The sequence below is a fragment of the Podarcis melisellensis genome, assembly GCF_964234715.1.
Source record: "Podarcis melisellensis genome assembly, chromosome: Z".
Taxonomy (NCBI): domain Eukaryota; kingdom Metazoa; phylum Chordata; class Lepidosauria; order Squamata; family Lacertidae; genus Podarcis; species Podarcis melisellensis.
This window is the reverse complement of record NC_138547.1, coordinates 47656133-47671233: the sequence shown is the minus strand read 5'-3', so window position 1 is coordinate 47671233 and position 15101 is coordinate 47656133.

The window sequence follows — 15101 nt, the reverse complement described above, 5'->3', positions numbered from 1 at the left end:
CTTAGACTCTGAAATTTGTTTAGTGATGAGAATGAGCTCATTACAGCTGATGATAACACTAATAAAGTTCTCCCTCTGGAGAGATCAAGGGATGGCAAAGGCCATAGACAAAGAGCTCTGTCTCCATCTCCACCCTCACTTTTGTCTGGAGGGCAGCCTGCTCTAGAAAGTTAGTGGGGAGGAGGAAGGAAGCCTGGGCAAGGGGGCACAATATAGGGGATATAGAGCCACAGCAAAAGATGGAAATTGCAAAGCTGACAATGTTGTGGTCAGAATAAAATAAAATAATCATTATGTTGTGATTTGCACACATACAAACATAGCTAACAGTGCTTTGTGATGAGGTCTTGATTTGTAAATGGGTCATTGGCAAAAGGATTTTTCTTTCTTATTGGATTTTCCATCAAAAATATAAATCTGAAATAAAGAGGTGGTTTTTTTTTTAAATCCCACAATGAACCCCTGTCCAGGAAACGCCTCAGATCCTAATTCATTTATGACACTCAGAAACCCAGATTTCTTCTTTGCCACACGGCTGCCTGAACACACATGGGAACCACATAATTTGCTATCCTGATAATCTGAGAGGTCTCTCTTTTAAAGTCATGTTTCTGGGCTTTTCCACACTTAACTTTCACCCCACTCTTTCTAGGCACAGGTACATATTTTAAAGCTCCATGTCTGAGCACTGGAGCAATTGGGCTTTCCGCTGGATTGCTGTTTGCTCCAATTCAGCTGCAAAGAGCAGATTTTCGGGGGGAAAGCTCTGGGGCAAAAAGAGAGAGAGAGAAAGATCCCTTGGACACAGAGATTTAAAGTGTGGCCTGTGCCTGGAAAGCACAGAGGAAAGGTAAGTGTGCATAAGCCCTCTGTCCCTGGTGAAAATGGGTTAGCAGCAATTGTCAGAAGCTCAGCTAAAGGAATCCAGATAGACAACCACAACCCAATTTGGGATGTGCCAGCATTTATTTAAAGGACGCAGGTGGCGCTGTGGGTTAAACCACAGAGCCTAGGACTTGCCGATCAGAAGGTTGGTGGTTCGAATCCCCGCAACAGGGTGAGCTCCCATTGCTCGGTCCCTGCTCCTGCCAACCTAGCAGTTCGAAAGCACTTCAAAGTGCAAGTAGATAAATAGGTCCTGCTCCGGCGGGAAGGTCAACGGCGTTTCCATGCACTGCTCTGGTTTACCAGAACCTTTACCTTTACCTTAGCATTTATTTATTTATTTTCGGAGAAGACCTGAATTTTGCTGCCCCATCAGTCAAGCCCCTCTTTTACGTATGCCATGCTCAAAAGGTCTACAATCAATAGTATAGATTCTCCGCCAAGTTGCTCCTTCTGTTTGGCTTCATATTTCCCCCCACTTTATTGAAAAGGAGGACAGTTGGGTGGGTAAATCCTCTGAGCTTAGAAACCTCCCTCAATAGCTAATGCTTCTCGTGATTTAAGGCCTAATTTAAACATTCAGGCCGCTGATATTTCAAGAAAGGTTAGTGGAAAATATTGCCAACATCATCACAGAGCTTTCCTTGTCTCCCTCTAACTCGATTTCCACCCAGTTCTTTCTTTGCTGCAGCTGAATTAATTAGCTATGTTGCGAAATTAGAAATGGTGAACTATTGGCTTAGGAGGGGACAGAAGCTCACTTTTCTTTTCCTCTACACACTGTGGCTGCAAACTGAATTTCTACCCATACAGGTTGGCTTTGAAGACATTTTGTGGGTTTTATCCTAACCTGGACTAGTGACATGCATTCAGTGGACTAGGGGGACTAGGCTTGTCCCCTAAATGTTCCCTTGGCACTTCCTTCCCAAAGCCCAGGAAGCTTGTACCTGGCATAGGGAGGGAGGCACACTGCTCCACTGGGTCCAAGAGCCAGGCTAGTCTGAAATTTCTGTTTGGTGCAGCTCGGGGGAACAGTTGCAGCCTGGATCTACTCTTCTCCTCACTATCCCAAATATTTAAATCATACTATTTATTAATTCCTAATATTCCTAATGTAACTGACTCTGGTACCCCAGCTATAACAATAAGAACTCTTCTGTGATCAAAGGGGCTCAACTTCCTGTTCTCACAATGGACAACCAGAGCCTCAATGGGAAGCCTGCAAGAAGGACATGAGCTCAACAACAGCAGTCTCCCCACTTGAGATTCCCAGTGACTGGTGTTCAGATGCATCTGACAGTGAAGAGAGACCTTTAGCCACCATGGCTAGCAGCCATTGAAAACTTTGTTCTCCATGAGTTTTTCTAAGCCTCTTTTAAAGCCATCCCAGGTGGTAGCCATCGTTGCCTATTGTGAGAAGGAATTCTAGTTTAATTATATGCTGTGACGATGAAGCAGAAATAGGGAGTGGTGTGGGGAGGGCAACAGGGCAATAGCCCTGGGTGCACATAAATAAGGGCACAACTGGGCCACATGGGGTTCCAAAGGTGTTGCGAGACTGGGAGGGAGGTGGCTCCCCTTTCTGGCCCAGCATTTTTGTCCAAAGCACACAAATCCCAGTGACACCCACAACCCTGGAAAGGCCAGTGTCCAGGGGCTTAGAATTACCCTAAGTATTGAGATAATGGCATTGGCTCTGTCAGTCAGCATGGACAGAAACTTGAACTAGCTGGGTCAAATGGTGTGACTTTGTATAAGGCTTTGGATAAGACAGCTTACTGTGATCCTGAATAGGCACCCAGAGCATATATTTCCCATCCTTTTGTTATTTCTTAGTAGCAGGCTTATCAGCAGTCCTGATAGAAACTGTTTTATTTATTTATTTACATTTCTAGCCCACCTGTCCTCCAAAGAGCTGAAGTTAGTTTACATGGTTCTCCTGCACCCGTTTTTATCCTCAAAACAATCCTGCAAGCACTGGCAGAAGAACAGGTGGGGTGGGGGAGTGCACCATTGGGGGGGTACCATCGTGGCCGCCCCCTGGACATGCTCCACGCACCCCCCACCACACCGGGTGCCACGCCCCCGTGGGCGGGTCTGCATGCCCCAGGATGCTCTCCACCCCCGGTGCTGGAGCATGCAGCTTCGCTACTGCCTGCAAGGTAGGTTAGGCTGAGAATCTGTGACTGGTCCAAGGTGTCTTTTTTTGGCTGAGAGGATTTGAACCCTGGTCTCCAAGCTCTTAGTCCAGCACTAACCACTATACCACACCAGCTCTCTTTTCCTACCTGTATGTTAAGAAGAAGAAGGAGAAGAAGTGGTAGAGCTGGGTGTGTAATTGTGTACAGGTGATTTGCCATTGCAAATGCACAAATAAAAATCAAATGCCAAGCAACACACACAGTCTTACTTACAAATTGCTTTTTGATGCCATACTATTTAGGGCTTAACTACATGCACCTTCCCTCTGCTCTTTCTAGGCATGGTCTGTAATTTAAAGCTCCATGTCTGAGTGCCCTTTTTAATATTCTGGAGCGTCCCCATGAAAACCGCTCTTTAAAGATCAATTGGAACAAACATCAATCTGCAGAAAAACTGAATTGAAGTTTGCTCTGATTCAGCTTTAAAGAGCAGGGTTTTGCAGAGAAAGCTCAAGGGGGAGAATATGCTGAGAGGCATTAAAGTACAGACCTCTGTATGTTTGTCTTTTTTCATTTAAAGCACTTATTACAAAGAAACAGTGAAGTACAGAGAAAAGAATAGAAGAAATCCGAGTTTGTATGTGTGCGCATGTATCTGGATTGATTGCCCTCTCCCACAAGGAAAGACACAGTATAAACAAACACACGTGGCATGAAATAAAAATTGGCTTTAATAATTAATTTGAGGAGAGATTAAAGATTTAAAACAAACTAAATGAAGATGTTAGCAGAACAATTCTGTTCCCATTTGCACTTTTAAATGGACAATTTACTTATACTAAGAATCCAAGAATTAAGATTAAATGGTGCTGGCTCACTTGCTTCATCTCGGGGAACAACTTGCTGCTGGTGGGTGGGGCTAGATGCAAAAGTGGGTGGAGCAATTAATGCAAATTTTACCTTTGTATAGAAGGATGGTTTCTACATATGCTCACACACCCTTCTCTATCTTCTTTTTATTTATTTATTTTTAAAAGTATTCAATTTTACAAACAAAACAGACATTTTACATAGCATTAAATATCCTGGGACATCTCTCAGTTTCCAATTTTGGGCTAACAAAACTTGAGCCACCGTTGTGGCGCATTTAAATAATTTTTCCTAACATCTGGGAATTTCTGTCTGGATTATTTCTAACAAAATGGACTCTGTTGTGGGGTTTTTTTGGGGGGGGATATTTTACACATTTTCTCCAGCTCATTATGAATCATTTCCCAATATTATTTTACCTTTTTACATGTCCACCACATATGAAAAAGAACCCTTCATTTCTTTACATTTCCAGCACAAATCTGATTCTGATTTATACACCTTAGCCAACCTACTTGGAGTTAAATACCATCTATGAATTATTTTCAATTAGTTCTCTTTCAATGAATAACATGCAGTAAATTTCAAATCATACTTCCAAAGTTTCTTCCAGAGGTATTATATTATGTCTATCCATTGCCCAGTGTGTCATTGAAGCTGTAAGTAGCTCATTTTTTGTTTCCCATTCTAATAAAAATGTACATTTTAGACAAATGTTTATCCTTGTTCTGTAATAATTCTCTTTCAAAATGTGAGCATAGGTACAAGAACCTAATTTTAAAATCTAGCTTAAACATATCATGTAATTGGTGGTATTGTAACCAATCCATGACTTGACTCCTTAAGTCAGGGGTCCCCAAACTAAGGTCTGTGGGCTGGAGAAGGCACAGGGGACTCATTTATACGGCCCACGGCAACCCCCACCATCTGCTGCCGCCGCTCGCTCTTACCGGTGCTGCGCTGCATGGCTGCCCACTTCCAGGGTGGAGGAGCACCGGAAATAGCTTGTGTGCATGCACAAGTGTTAGTTGCACATGCGTACAAGCTATTTCCCGTGCTCCTCTGACCTGGAGGTGCACCAGAAATTGTGTGTGCACTTTCGTACAGGCACACGCTTCCCCCCCCCCCCGGGCCACCACGCAATCGGCACTGGAGACACTGGCCTGAAGAGTGGTAAGTTTGCTGACCCCTGCTTTAAGTCTTCCATAGGTTTCAATCTGGGTTCCCTCGCTGTAAAATCCAGTAGTTCCCTGTAAGTCGCCCATTATCTACCCATATTAACTCCTTTAACTGTAATTGCTTCTATGGGAGATAAATACAAAGGTGTTTTTCTTTCCAATAGATTTTTATACCTCTCCCACTTTTTAAATGGTGATTTTAAACAACAGCAGAAGTTTGAATAAAGTAGGGATGGGGAGACACAGAGGAGCTATGTGGATATTGGAGGTGGGCTTAAAGAAGCTGTGAGGGGATAGTGGGGTAGGTTGTGTTGGTGGTGGGGAGAGGTAGGAAACCCATGTGACCAGAGCTAGCAGGCCTTTGTAAAATCATCACCATCCACTTCATCGTCATCATCATCTAATTACAGATAGGTAGCCGTGTTGGTCTGCCTTAGTCAAAACAAAAAAAATTCCTTCCAGTAGCACCTTAAAGACCAACTAAGTCAGTTCTTGGTATGAGCTTTCGTGTGCATGCACACTTCTTCAGATACACATGTGTATCTGAAGAAGTACACATGTGTATCTGAAGAAGTGTGCATGCACACGAAAGCTCATACCAAGAACTGCCTTAGTTGGTCTTTAAGGTGCTACTGGAAGGAAATTTTTTTGTATCATCATCTAAGTTAGCATCTTGTATCAATTCTCTGACCACAGTAAATTTGAACAAAGCTCCAGTAAGCACCACTTTTAGAGTACATGGGAAAGGAGAACAAGCTGGAGGGAGGAAAGAGGGGAGATGGGGCTCCCTCCCCCCACTTTTGCAGGAGTTCAGGTCAGCGGCATGCTGACTGCTTTGATGGCACCCTTCCCCTTCTTCACGGCTCACTTGCATCACCATCTCATCGGGTTATCTCAGGTTCGCACATCACATCGCATCAAGTCACATTAAACTCATTAAAAAAGAAAGAGCTGCAGCAGCGGAGCTTGGTGCATCACCCTCCCCCAAGGCACATGACTGTCCAGGGTCAGAAGGGGCGGCATGGAGGTGAGATTTTGCAGAGGTCTTTCTCTCCAGCTCCAATGTCAGGCCCGCATTGGGGGATGCACTGACAGGATGTTGCAGTGCCGCCATCGCCATATAGAGCAGTGCTGGCTGGGGCTGATGGAAGTTCTATTCCAACAGCATCAGGAGGTTGCAGAAGGCAGACAGGCAGGGCTGTTGAGAGCAAAGTGTTGTGTGAGCACATCTGCTCTGCTCTCCCTTACTCCATGTCATTTTGGCATCACTCATTTCAGGGCAGTTTTGCCGTTATGTCAGGGACCACCAGGGTTCCAAAGAGTGGGTGGTGGAGGACCAGGAGAATGACCCAGGAGAGGGGACCAGTGATTTATGGGGTGTGATGCCACCCACAAGTCAGGATCCAGTGGAGGAGGGAGAGTTGGGGCAGTCCAAGGCAGAGGAAGGCATACAGGATGTAGCAGAGGAAGTAACAATGGTTCAGGGGAGGGAAGGGCCAGTAGATTCCCAACCTTCCCATGCCCCACTGTCTCCCAGCACCAGGAAGGGCTTGAAAAGGGAAGAGCAGTGGCAACCTTTAGGTTGCGGGCATGCAACCAGTCAGAGGAGGGTATATAAGCTGCCAGAGGAGAGGGAGCCCCCTGTTTCTTCAATGACTCCATAGGGCCCAGACCTGTGAACAGCTGCCTAGAAACATGAATTCTGCACCAAACCAATTCTGTTTCCAAACCATCTTCCAAGGCAGCCCTATGTAAAGCATGATTCAGTAATCTAACTGTATGGTTACCATAGACAATAGAAGTTAGGCTATCCCTGTCTACGTAGGGGTGCAGCTGGGCTACCAGCCAAAGCTAATGGGAAGCACTTCACACCACCTGAGTCTCAAGAAACAGCAAAGGATCCAGGAGTGCCCCAAGCTATGTACTTGCTCCTTCACAAAAAGTGCATCCCCATCAAGGTCAGGCAACCTCCCAGTCATCAGGTCTAGGGAGCCACCCACTAACAGGACCTTAGTCTTACCTGAATTGAGCTTCAGTGTACTGGGCATAGGCGCCGACTCCATGGGGCTTGAGGGGGCCCGAGCCCCCTCAAAAATTCGTTTGGGGGGGCTCTGCCCCCCCAAAATCTCCGGCGCCCCTCCAGCAGAGCGCCATCGCCGCCCCTCCCCCAGCCCAAAATGCACAGGGAGGGGCGGGCTGCATGCCTCCTGCCCTCCCTCCCGAGCAAAAGCTCCACCCAAGCTCCACCCAATTTCCTTTGGAGCTGATTAATAGGCGCAGCACGCTCTCCCCTATTCGCTCACGAGGAGGCGGCGCCACTTTATTTGCATATTCATGAGCTTATTTATTATTCATGAGCTTTCCCGGGGCCCCCCCCAATATTTTTTATAAGTCCGCGTCCCTGGTACTGGGTCTCATCCAGTCCATTACCGAGGCAGAACATTCACTGCCACACCTGAAGATGTAAAGGAGAAGTAGAGCTGTATGTCCTCATCATATTGCTGACAATAAAGTGCAAAACACCGGACAACCCCACTCAGCCACTTGATGTAGGGGATAAAATCTGAACCTAGAAGAACCACACAGGGGGCTAAAAAGGACTCCCCAAAGCATAGAATAGAATCATAGAGTTGGAAGAGACCACAAGGGCCATTGGTTCCAACACCCTGCCAAGCAGGAAACACCATCAGAGCACTCCTGACATATGGTTGTCAAGCCTCTGCTTAAAGAACTCCAAAGAAGGAGTCAACCAAGAATCCTAGATCCTTTTCACATGTACTGCTCTCAAGCCAGGTGTCACCCATCTTGTATTTGTGCCTCTCATTTTTTTTTTGCCCAAGTGCAATACTTTACATTTCTCCCTGTTAAAATTCATCTTGTTTGTTTTGGCCCAGTTCTCTAATCTGTCAAGGTCATTTTGAAGTGTGATCCTGTCCTCTGGGGTGTTAGCCACCCCTCCCAGTTTGGTGTCATCTGCAAATTTGATCAGGATGCCCTTGAGTCCATCATCCAAGTCGTTGATAAAGATGTTGAATAAGACCGGGCCCAAGACAGAACCCTGTGGCACCCCACTAGTCACTCTTCTCCAGGATGAAGAGGAACCATTGATGAGCACCCTTTGGGTTCGGTCAGTCAGCCAGTTACAAATCCACTGAGTGGTAGCATAGTCAAGACCGCATTTTACCAGCTTCTTTACAAGAATATCATGGGCCACCTTGTCAAATGCCTTGCTGAAATCAAGGTAGGCTACATCCACTGCGTTCCCTTCATCTACCAGGCTTGTAATTCTGTCAAAAAACGAGATCAGGTTCGTCTGACATGACTTATTTTTCAGAAATCCATGGGAATGGATTTGGGAATGACCATCCAAGTAGGACCAGAACCATGGTGCCACCATCCCCAACTCAGACAGCCTCTCCAGAAGGATACAGTGTTTGATGGTATCAAAAGTCTCCGAGAGGTCAAGGGGAATTAACAGGGACCTGTTTCCCCTGTGTCTCTCTAGACAGAAATAATAATCTAGGGTGACCCAACCAATTTCTGTTCCAAAACCAGTCCTAAACCACAACTGAAATGGATCTAGAAAATTGGACTAAACAGGAATAATTTTTTGAAGGTAAGAGCTGTTCAGCAGTGGAACAGACTATTCTGCTGTGTGGTGGGCTTTCCATTATTGGAGGTTTCTAAATAAAAGTTCTAAGGCCATGTGTCAGGGATTCCTTAGCTGTGAGTCCTGCATGGCAGGGGGTTTGACTAGATGACCACTGGGGTCCCTTCCAACTCTACAGTAGTATGATTCTATACGTGGACCCCAGGCAGACGAACCCTGACCTTTGACAGCAATAGCACATTTGTTACAGTGGATGGATGCAGCTGCTGCTGCTTGCCCAAAAGTCACTATGACCAGGGCTGGACCAACACATTTTGGCATCTCAGGCAAACTACAAAATGACACTCCCCTCCCACTCCTCACTAGGGTAGATCATGTGAGTGAAGATCTACCTCCAAAACATGTGGAAAAGAAATATCTACCCTTGATATATTTGAAGATTGCTATCATATCTTCTCTCACTCTCCTCTTTTCCAGGCCAAACATACTCAGCTCCTTCAACAGTTCCTCATAAGGCTTGGTTTCCAGGCCCTTGGTCATCTTGGTTGCCCAATGTTTTACTTTATTTATTTATTCAAATGATTTGTGCCCTGCTCCTCAGCCAAAAAAAAGCCTCCCACAGTGTCTTTCACACTTTCAAAACAAGACAGCATTGACCTGCAGGTTTACAATCTAAAGCAAGCAAGCAAGCAAGCAAGCAAGCAAACATGGCACACAAGGGAAAGGGGACAGGAAGGCACCAGTTTCCAGACAGTTCTTCTCATAATGACCTGCTGGCACAGTTTAGGGGCAGGAGGCACCTGATGGAGCTTGGCCTCCAGCAGAGCAGATGGAAAGATTCTTCTGCTTCCAACCTCTCCTACAGAGGCAGCCTGATGGATTGGTTCCCCCTAGGTGAAAATTGATGGGAAAGGAGGCCTGCTTTTTGCTTCCTGACACAAAGGAATATTATTTTAAAAAGGAGGGAGCATTTGAACACTTGCCTCCCTACCTACAGACTGAAGTCACTTCAGAGGGCTTTACATCATTTATCTCGACTTAAAGGTCTGGTTGATGAAACAAGTGGTGAAGAATAACCAAAAAAAGTTATCAAGACATGAAGCATAAAGGTAAAGGGACCCCTGACCATTAGGTCCAGTCGAGATCGACTCTGGGGTTGCGGCGCTCATCTTGCTTTATTGGCGTACAGCTGGCTCATGTGGCCAGCATGACTAAGCCGCTTCTGGCGAACCAGAGCAGCGCACGGAAACGCCATTTACCTTCCTGCCGGAGCGGTACCTATTTATCTAGTTGCACTTTGACATGCTGATGAACTGCTAGGTGGGCAGGAGCAGGGACCGATCAACGGGAGCTCACCCCATCATGGGGATTCAAACCGCCGACCTTCTGATCGGCAAGTCCTAGGCGCTGTGGTTTAACCCACAACACCACCCGCAAAGCATACATTGTCATAAATCTGTGAACTGGGGGAAATTCCTAGGGCAGTCTCTTAATCAAGACCTGGACATTCATGGGATAAGAACTTTGCAAACTAGAGTGTATACCTACCACTTCAGCTCAGCTGTGGTTTGATGGGTGTTCTCTATTGATTTTTTTTAACTTTTCAAAAACTTGTCCAAGTTCATTGAATGGGCTGGTGGCACTGAGTGGAATTTGGGGCTCTCCACTCCCACAGGCAACTGGCTTCATCCATGCTGTATGCCATAAGAAGCCTTTGCAAGTCCCCTGCGTTCTGTGCAGCATGAGTTGCTTGAGGAAAGCCAGCTCTAAAACCTTGCTTTAATTCTCAGGTTTCACTGTTCTCTAGCACAACAGAGTCAAGGATCCAAAGGATTAAGTGTCACCCACAGGCTATCAAAGCTAACCTTGGGAATGCAGGAAATCAAGATCATCAAATGAGAACGTTGCAATAGCCTTATTGTAGAAATTGCTTTTTGTTTGTTGCTTCACTGTGTTTACATGGGTGGGAGGGCGATCTTCAGAATACAAGCTGCTTTCCTTTCATTTCTAATCATGCTTGGCATCATAGGATTAAATTTCAGCATAGTAAAAAATATACTACTTTCTAGGATGGCACATTCTGGGAAACCACAATATTCAAGCTGTGATGTCTCTCGCTTTCTGCCTGGAAGTGCTATGCTATAGGCTTAGGGAACTATGGTGAAATCCAGGAGTTTTCATAGAAATGTGTATTATAGCTCTTGTTCTTGAGAACGAGGGCAGTTAAAAATGTAAGTTCTCACAAAGTATGCCCATATGAAGTGGCTCAAATATCTTTAAAAGTGCCTTTTCCCACATAGGTAGAAATATCATCTGTTGCTCCAAGACTGTTTAGAGAAGTTTTTAATGTCTGACTCTGTATTGTTTTTAATATTCAGTTGGAAGCCGCCCAGAGTGGTTGGGGAAACCCTGCCAGATGGGCGGGGTATGTATGTATGTATGTATAAATAAATAAATAGTAAAGTGGAAAAAGCCTGCCTACTGTGCCATCACCTGGAATGGCTGGTTGTGTGTTTTGTCTGTCCCTGCCAGGTAAGTCAAGCTTCTGGAAATGACATATCTGTACTGAGTGCCATGTTTATAATTCATCCTCCTGCGTCCCTAGGTGAGCCAAAATCCTGAAGTGTAGGCTGTGGAATTGTCCTGACAGGTTGGCTAGTTCTGCTATAAAGCCCTTTCTCACCTTGTGATTTCCTGTCACTGCCAAGCACATATCCAGGGCAAGATTGTTCTTATCCTCACATAAAATTTTGATTGTGTTTCTGTCTGCAAATCTGATGAGAGGCACTGAATTCTAAATGGGGAGAATCTTTGACTCTCTGAGGTCTGGTAATTAGATTTATTTCCCTTGAGTGCAACTGCCGGTCTGGCTTCCTCTTCTGAAACTGGCATCAGCGAGGGGAGGAGGGTGCTACTGGAACTGGATGGTGTGATAGATCAGCAATTGGGAAATGATTAATTGAAAGGAATTGATGTGAGCAAACTTTCAGGAGTGAGCAAAGATGGACAAATCTGCCAGTTTTAGTTTCTCTTAGTGTCTTGTCTCCCCCCAGCCCGTCCCCGTTCATCTTATTAAAAACGTCATCACAAAAATTCATCAGAATTTTTGTGCATTCTTCTATATAATACCCACTTTTTTGCAAGCCATTTTCTCTAAGAATGCATTTTTCTTTGTTCCTTTCACTTATTATATGCATTTTTAATGAGCACTTACCACTAACTTGCACATAATTTCAAAGGAGCATTGCAAAATCACTTTGAAGAAGCAGGGAGAAGAAGGAAGTTCTTCCCACAGTCCCTTTCTCAGGAGGGCTGTGATGGCCACCAGCTCAGATGGCTTTAAAAGGCAAATTCATGGAGGATTAGACCATTATTAGTCCATACCCTCCAACATTTCTCCAATGAGAACATTTTACTATTTATGCCCCACACATCTTACTGGGTTGCTCCAGCCACTCTGGGCAGCTCCCAACATATATAAAAATGTGATTTTACAAAATCCCTATACAGAATTGCCTTCAGATGGCTCAAGGGTCGGATAACTCCATACCCTCCAAGATTTTGCCAATGAAAATTGGGACATCCTAAGGAAAAGTAGGACATTCCAGGATCAAATAAGAAACTGAGATGGCTTCTCTAACTTAGGGACGTCCCTAGAAAACAGGGACACTTGGAGGGTCTGCTGTGGTGGCTATACAGTTGGAAGCAGCTTCTGGAAACCGCAAGGGGATGGGCAGAGTGTTGCGCTTGTACTCGGATCCTGCTTCCTGGTTTCTTACAGGCATCTGGTTGGGCACTGTGAGGATGCTAGACAAGCTGGACCATTGGCTTGACCCAGCAGAGTTCTTCTAATCTTATTATGTCATTTAACCGTCCCATAAATCCATCAGAATTTAAGTGAAGACTGGGAAATCTTTCCAACACATAAGATATGTGGAGGAAAATGAGGATGAACGCAGAAGAAACAGGCCACCCAGAGAGGAAGTTGGAAAAGTCCCAACCAGAAGCTGTAAAACACTCGCATGGATTTGGTCCTCGTTTTCTTTTCCTTGTCACAAATAAAGAGAAAATCTGGAAGTTTATGGCCTTATTAGCATAAATGAAGAGAGAAATCCAATTAAAAACTCGCATGGTGCACCACAGGCAATTAGATGGCAAACAAAAATTATAGTCCTAATGACCATCGCCTGTCTCTCCCCCCCCCCCTTTTTAAGAAGCACAGTGGCAAATTTCCCTTTCCCCCAGAGGCTTTCTCACATAGGATACTGCCTGAATCTGGGCTTTCAAGAATTTGCCCGAGTGTATGAAAGTTATTGTGCCTAGCACAGATTGGTAAAGGGTAAAGGGACCCCTGACCATTAGGTCCAGTCGCGGACAACTCTGGGGTTGTGGCGCTCATGACCAAGCTGCTTCTGGCGCACCAGAGCAGCGCACGGAAATGCCGTTTACCTTCCCACCGGAGCGGTACCTATTTATCTACTTGCACTTTGACGTGCTTTGCAACTGCTAGGTTGGCAGGAGCTGGGACCGAACAACGGGAGCTCACCCCGTTGCGGGGATTCGAACCGCCAACCTTCTGTTTGTTTGTTTTTTAATGATATTTATTAGAAGTTTCAAAAATTACAGAAAAAAGAAAGGAAGAAAACAACAAAAAATTAACAAAACATACATAACAATACATAAAAAGGAAAAAAACCATAAAAACCAATACAACAATAACAATAAAAATAACACACACATCCAATATTCCATATCTTTATCTTTCATTTACTTGTTTCATCGACCTCCTCACACCTCCCTTTTTGTATTCTAGTTTAGTTATTTGTTTCAGCAAATTCTTTCCATCTTTCTCAATTTTTATTGAGTAATTTATCTTAACAATCTAATCTATTAGTTAGCTCAGCAAATCCTTTCCATCTTTCACTATATTCTGTCATTCAATTTACAGTACCTTAATTTATTTTAACCTTATCTTACCATAAAATACCTTGTAATGGTTATAGGGGTTGCTTGTGCGTAAGTTGCCGCCACTCCTGGCTAGGTTGCCTGGTTAAACCTTTTCTGTCTGTACAGCCCTTCACTTCGTGGCTGTTTCAGTCGCTAGCAGAATCCGTCAGTGGGCGTTTCTTGAACCTCTTCCAGCAAAGAAGTTATTTGACGCCAAGTCTCCGCCTACTCTCCCTGCGCGGAAGTCTTCTGCGCAGGGTGGGTGTGGGCAGCGGAGGACCCGTGCTCTCCCTCGCCGATTCCCCCACCTGCCCCCCTTTATCCGTGGTGTTATGCTGATTTCCTTCCCCAGCCGATGAGCTGCCTCTCTCCCTGCTGGGCCCTTCTCCAGCATCGCTTGGGAGCCTTGCCTCTGCCTCTGGCTCCGATGGCAGTTCCCTGACATACCTTAAAACTTAAAACTTAATATTTATTTGTACATAATTCCTTATATCATTTCTACTAAAGCCAAATATTTTCATTCCCACATTTTTCCTTATGCTCATTAATTTTACACTAATTCCCAAAATAAATTTTGAAAAATTTTCTTGCTCCAACGTCTCTTCTTCCTGGTCTCGGGTTATGTCAGTCCTTACTGTCCATTCCATCTAGTCCATCAACCTGGTAATCTTATGTCCGAGGCTCTTAAGTCTTTTCCATGTCCCTTCTGCAGATCTTCTTCTTGTTTGTACCTGCACTTTACCTTGTCTTTTGTTGATCTCTTTCTTAATTTCTTTCCTTTCTCGTTGAGGAGTAGGTCTCGGGGATACTCCAACTCAAAAATATCTCCGTCTCTCCTCAGCAGGTCAGCCCATTCCCCACAGTCCCATTCCCCACAGTCGGCAGTGAAGTCCAGAAAATATTTAAAAGCATGTTTCAAAGTCCCTGCAAAGTTAAGGGCCCCCACTTCTCCAGACCCCCCCCCCGGCCCACTCCAAATTCAGTCTTCAAGGACAGCGGCTTATGCTCCTGCAGGGCCTCGGGTCTCTCCATTTGTGTTACTTGAGGTTCAACAGCAACCTCCTCCATTATCTTCTGCATTTGCACTTGCCCTGTCAAAACAGGTTCCTGCGTTGGCTGGTGAATGGTTTCTGTATAAATATTCACTGTTTGTCCAAAAATTTTGACTGCAACAGTCATCAAATCCTTCTTCTCATGTATCTGCTCCAACAAAGCGCTTGTCTTGCAAAAAGCAAGCACCAAAACTTCTTCCAAACACATTTTTGTTCAAGGTCAGAGGCTGGTCCCATGATCCTAATCTCCACAGCTGTGAAATCCCCAGATCGACTCCAGCAACAATTTAACAAGCTCCCTCTAGAGGAGACAATTTCTATTTGTATCCATCTTTTGAAAGAAGGTCCAACAAAAGAGAATTACCGTATTTTTTGCACCATAACACTCACTTTTTTCCTCCTGGAAAGTAAGGGGAAA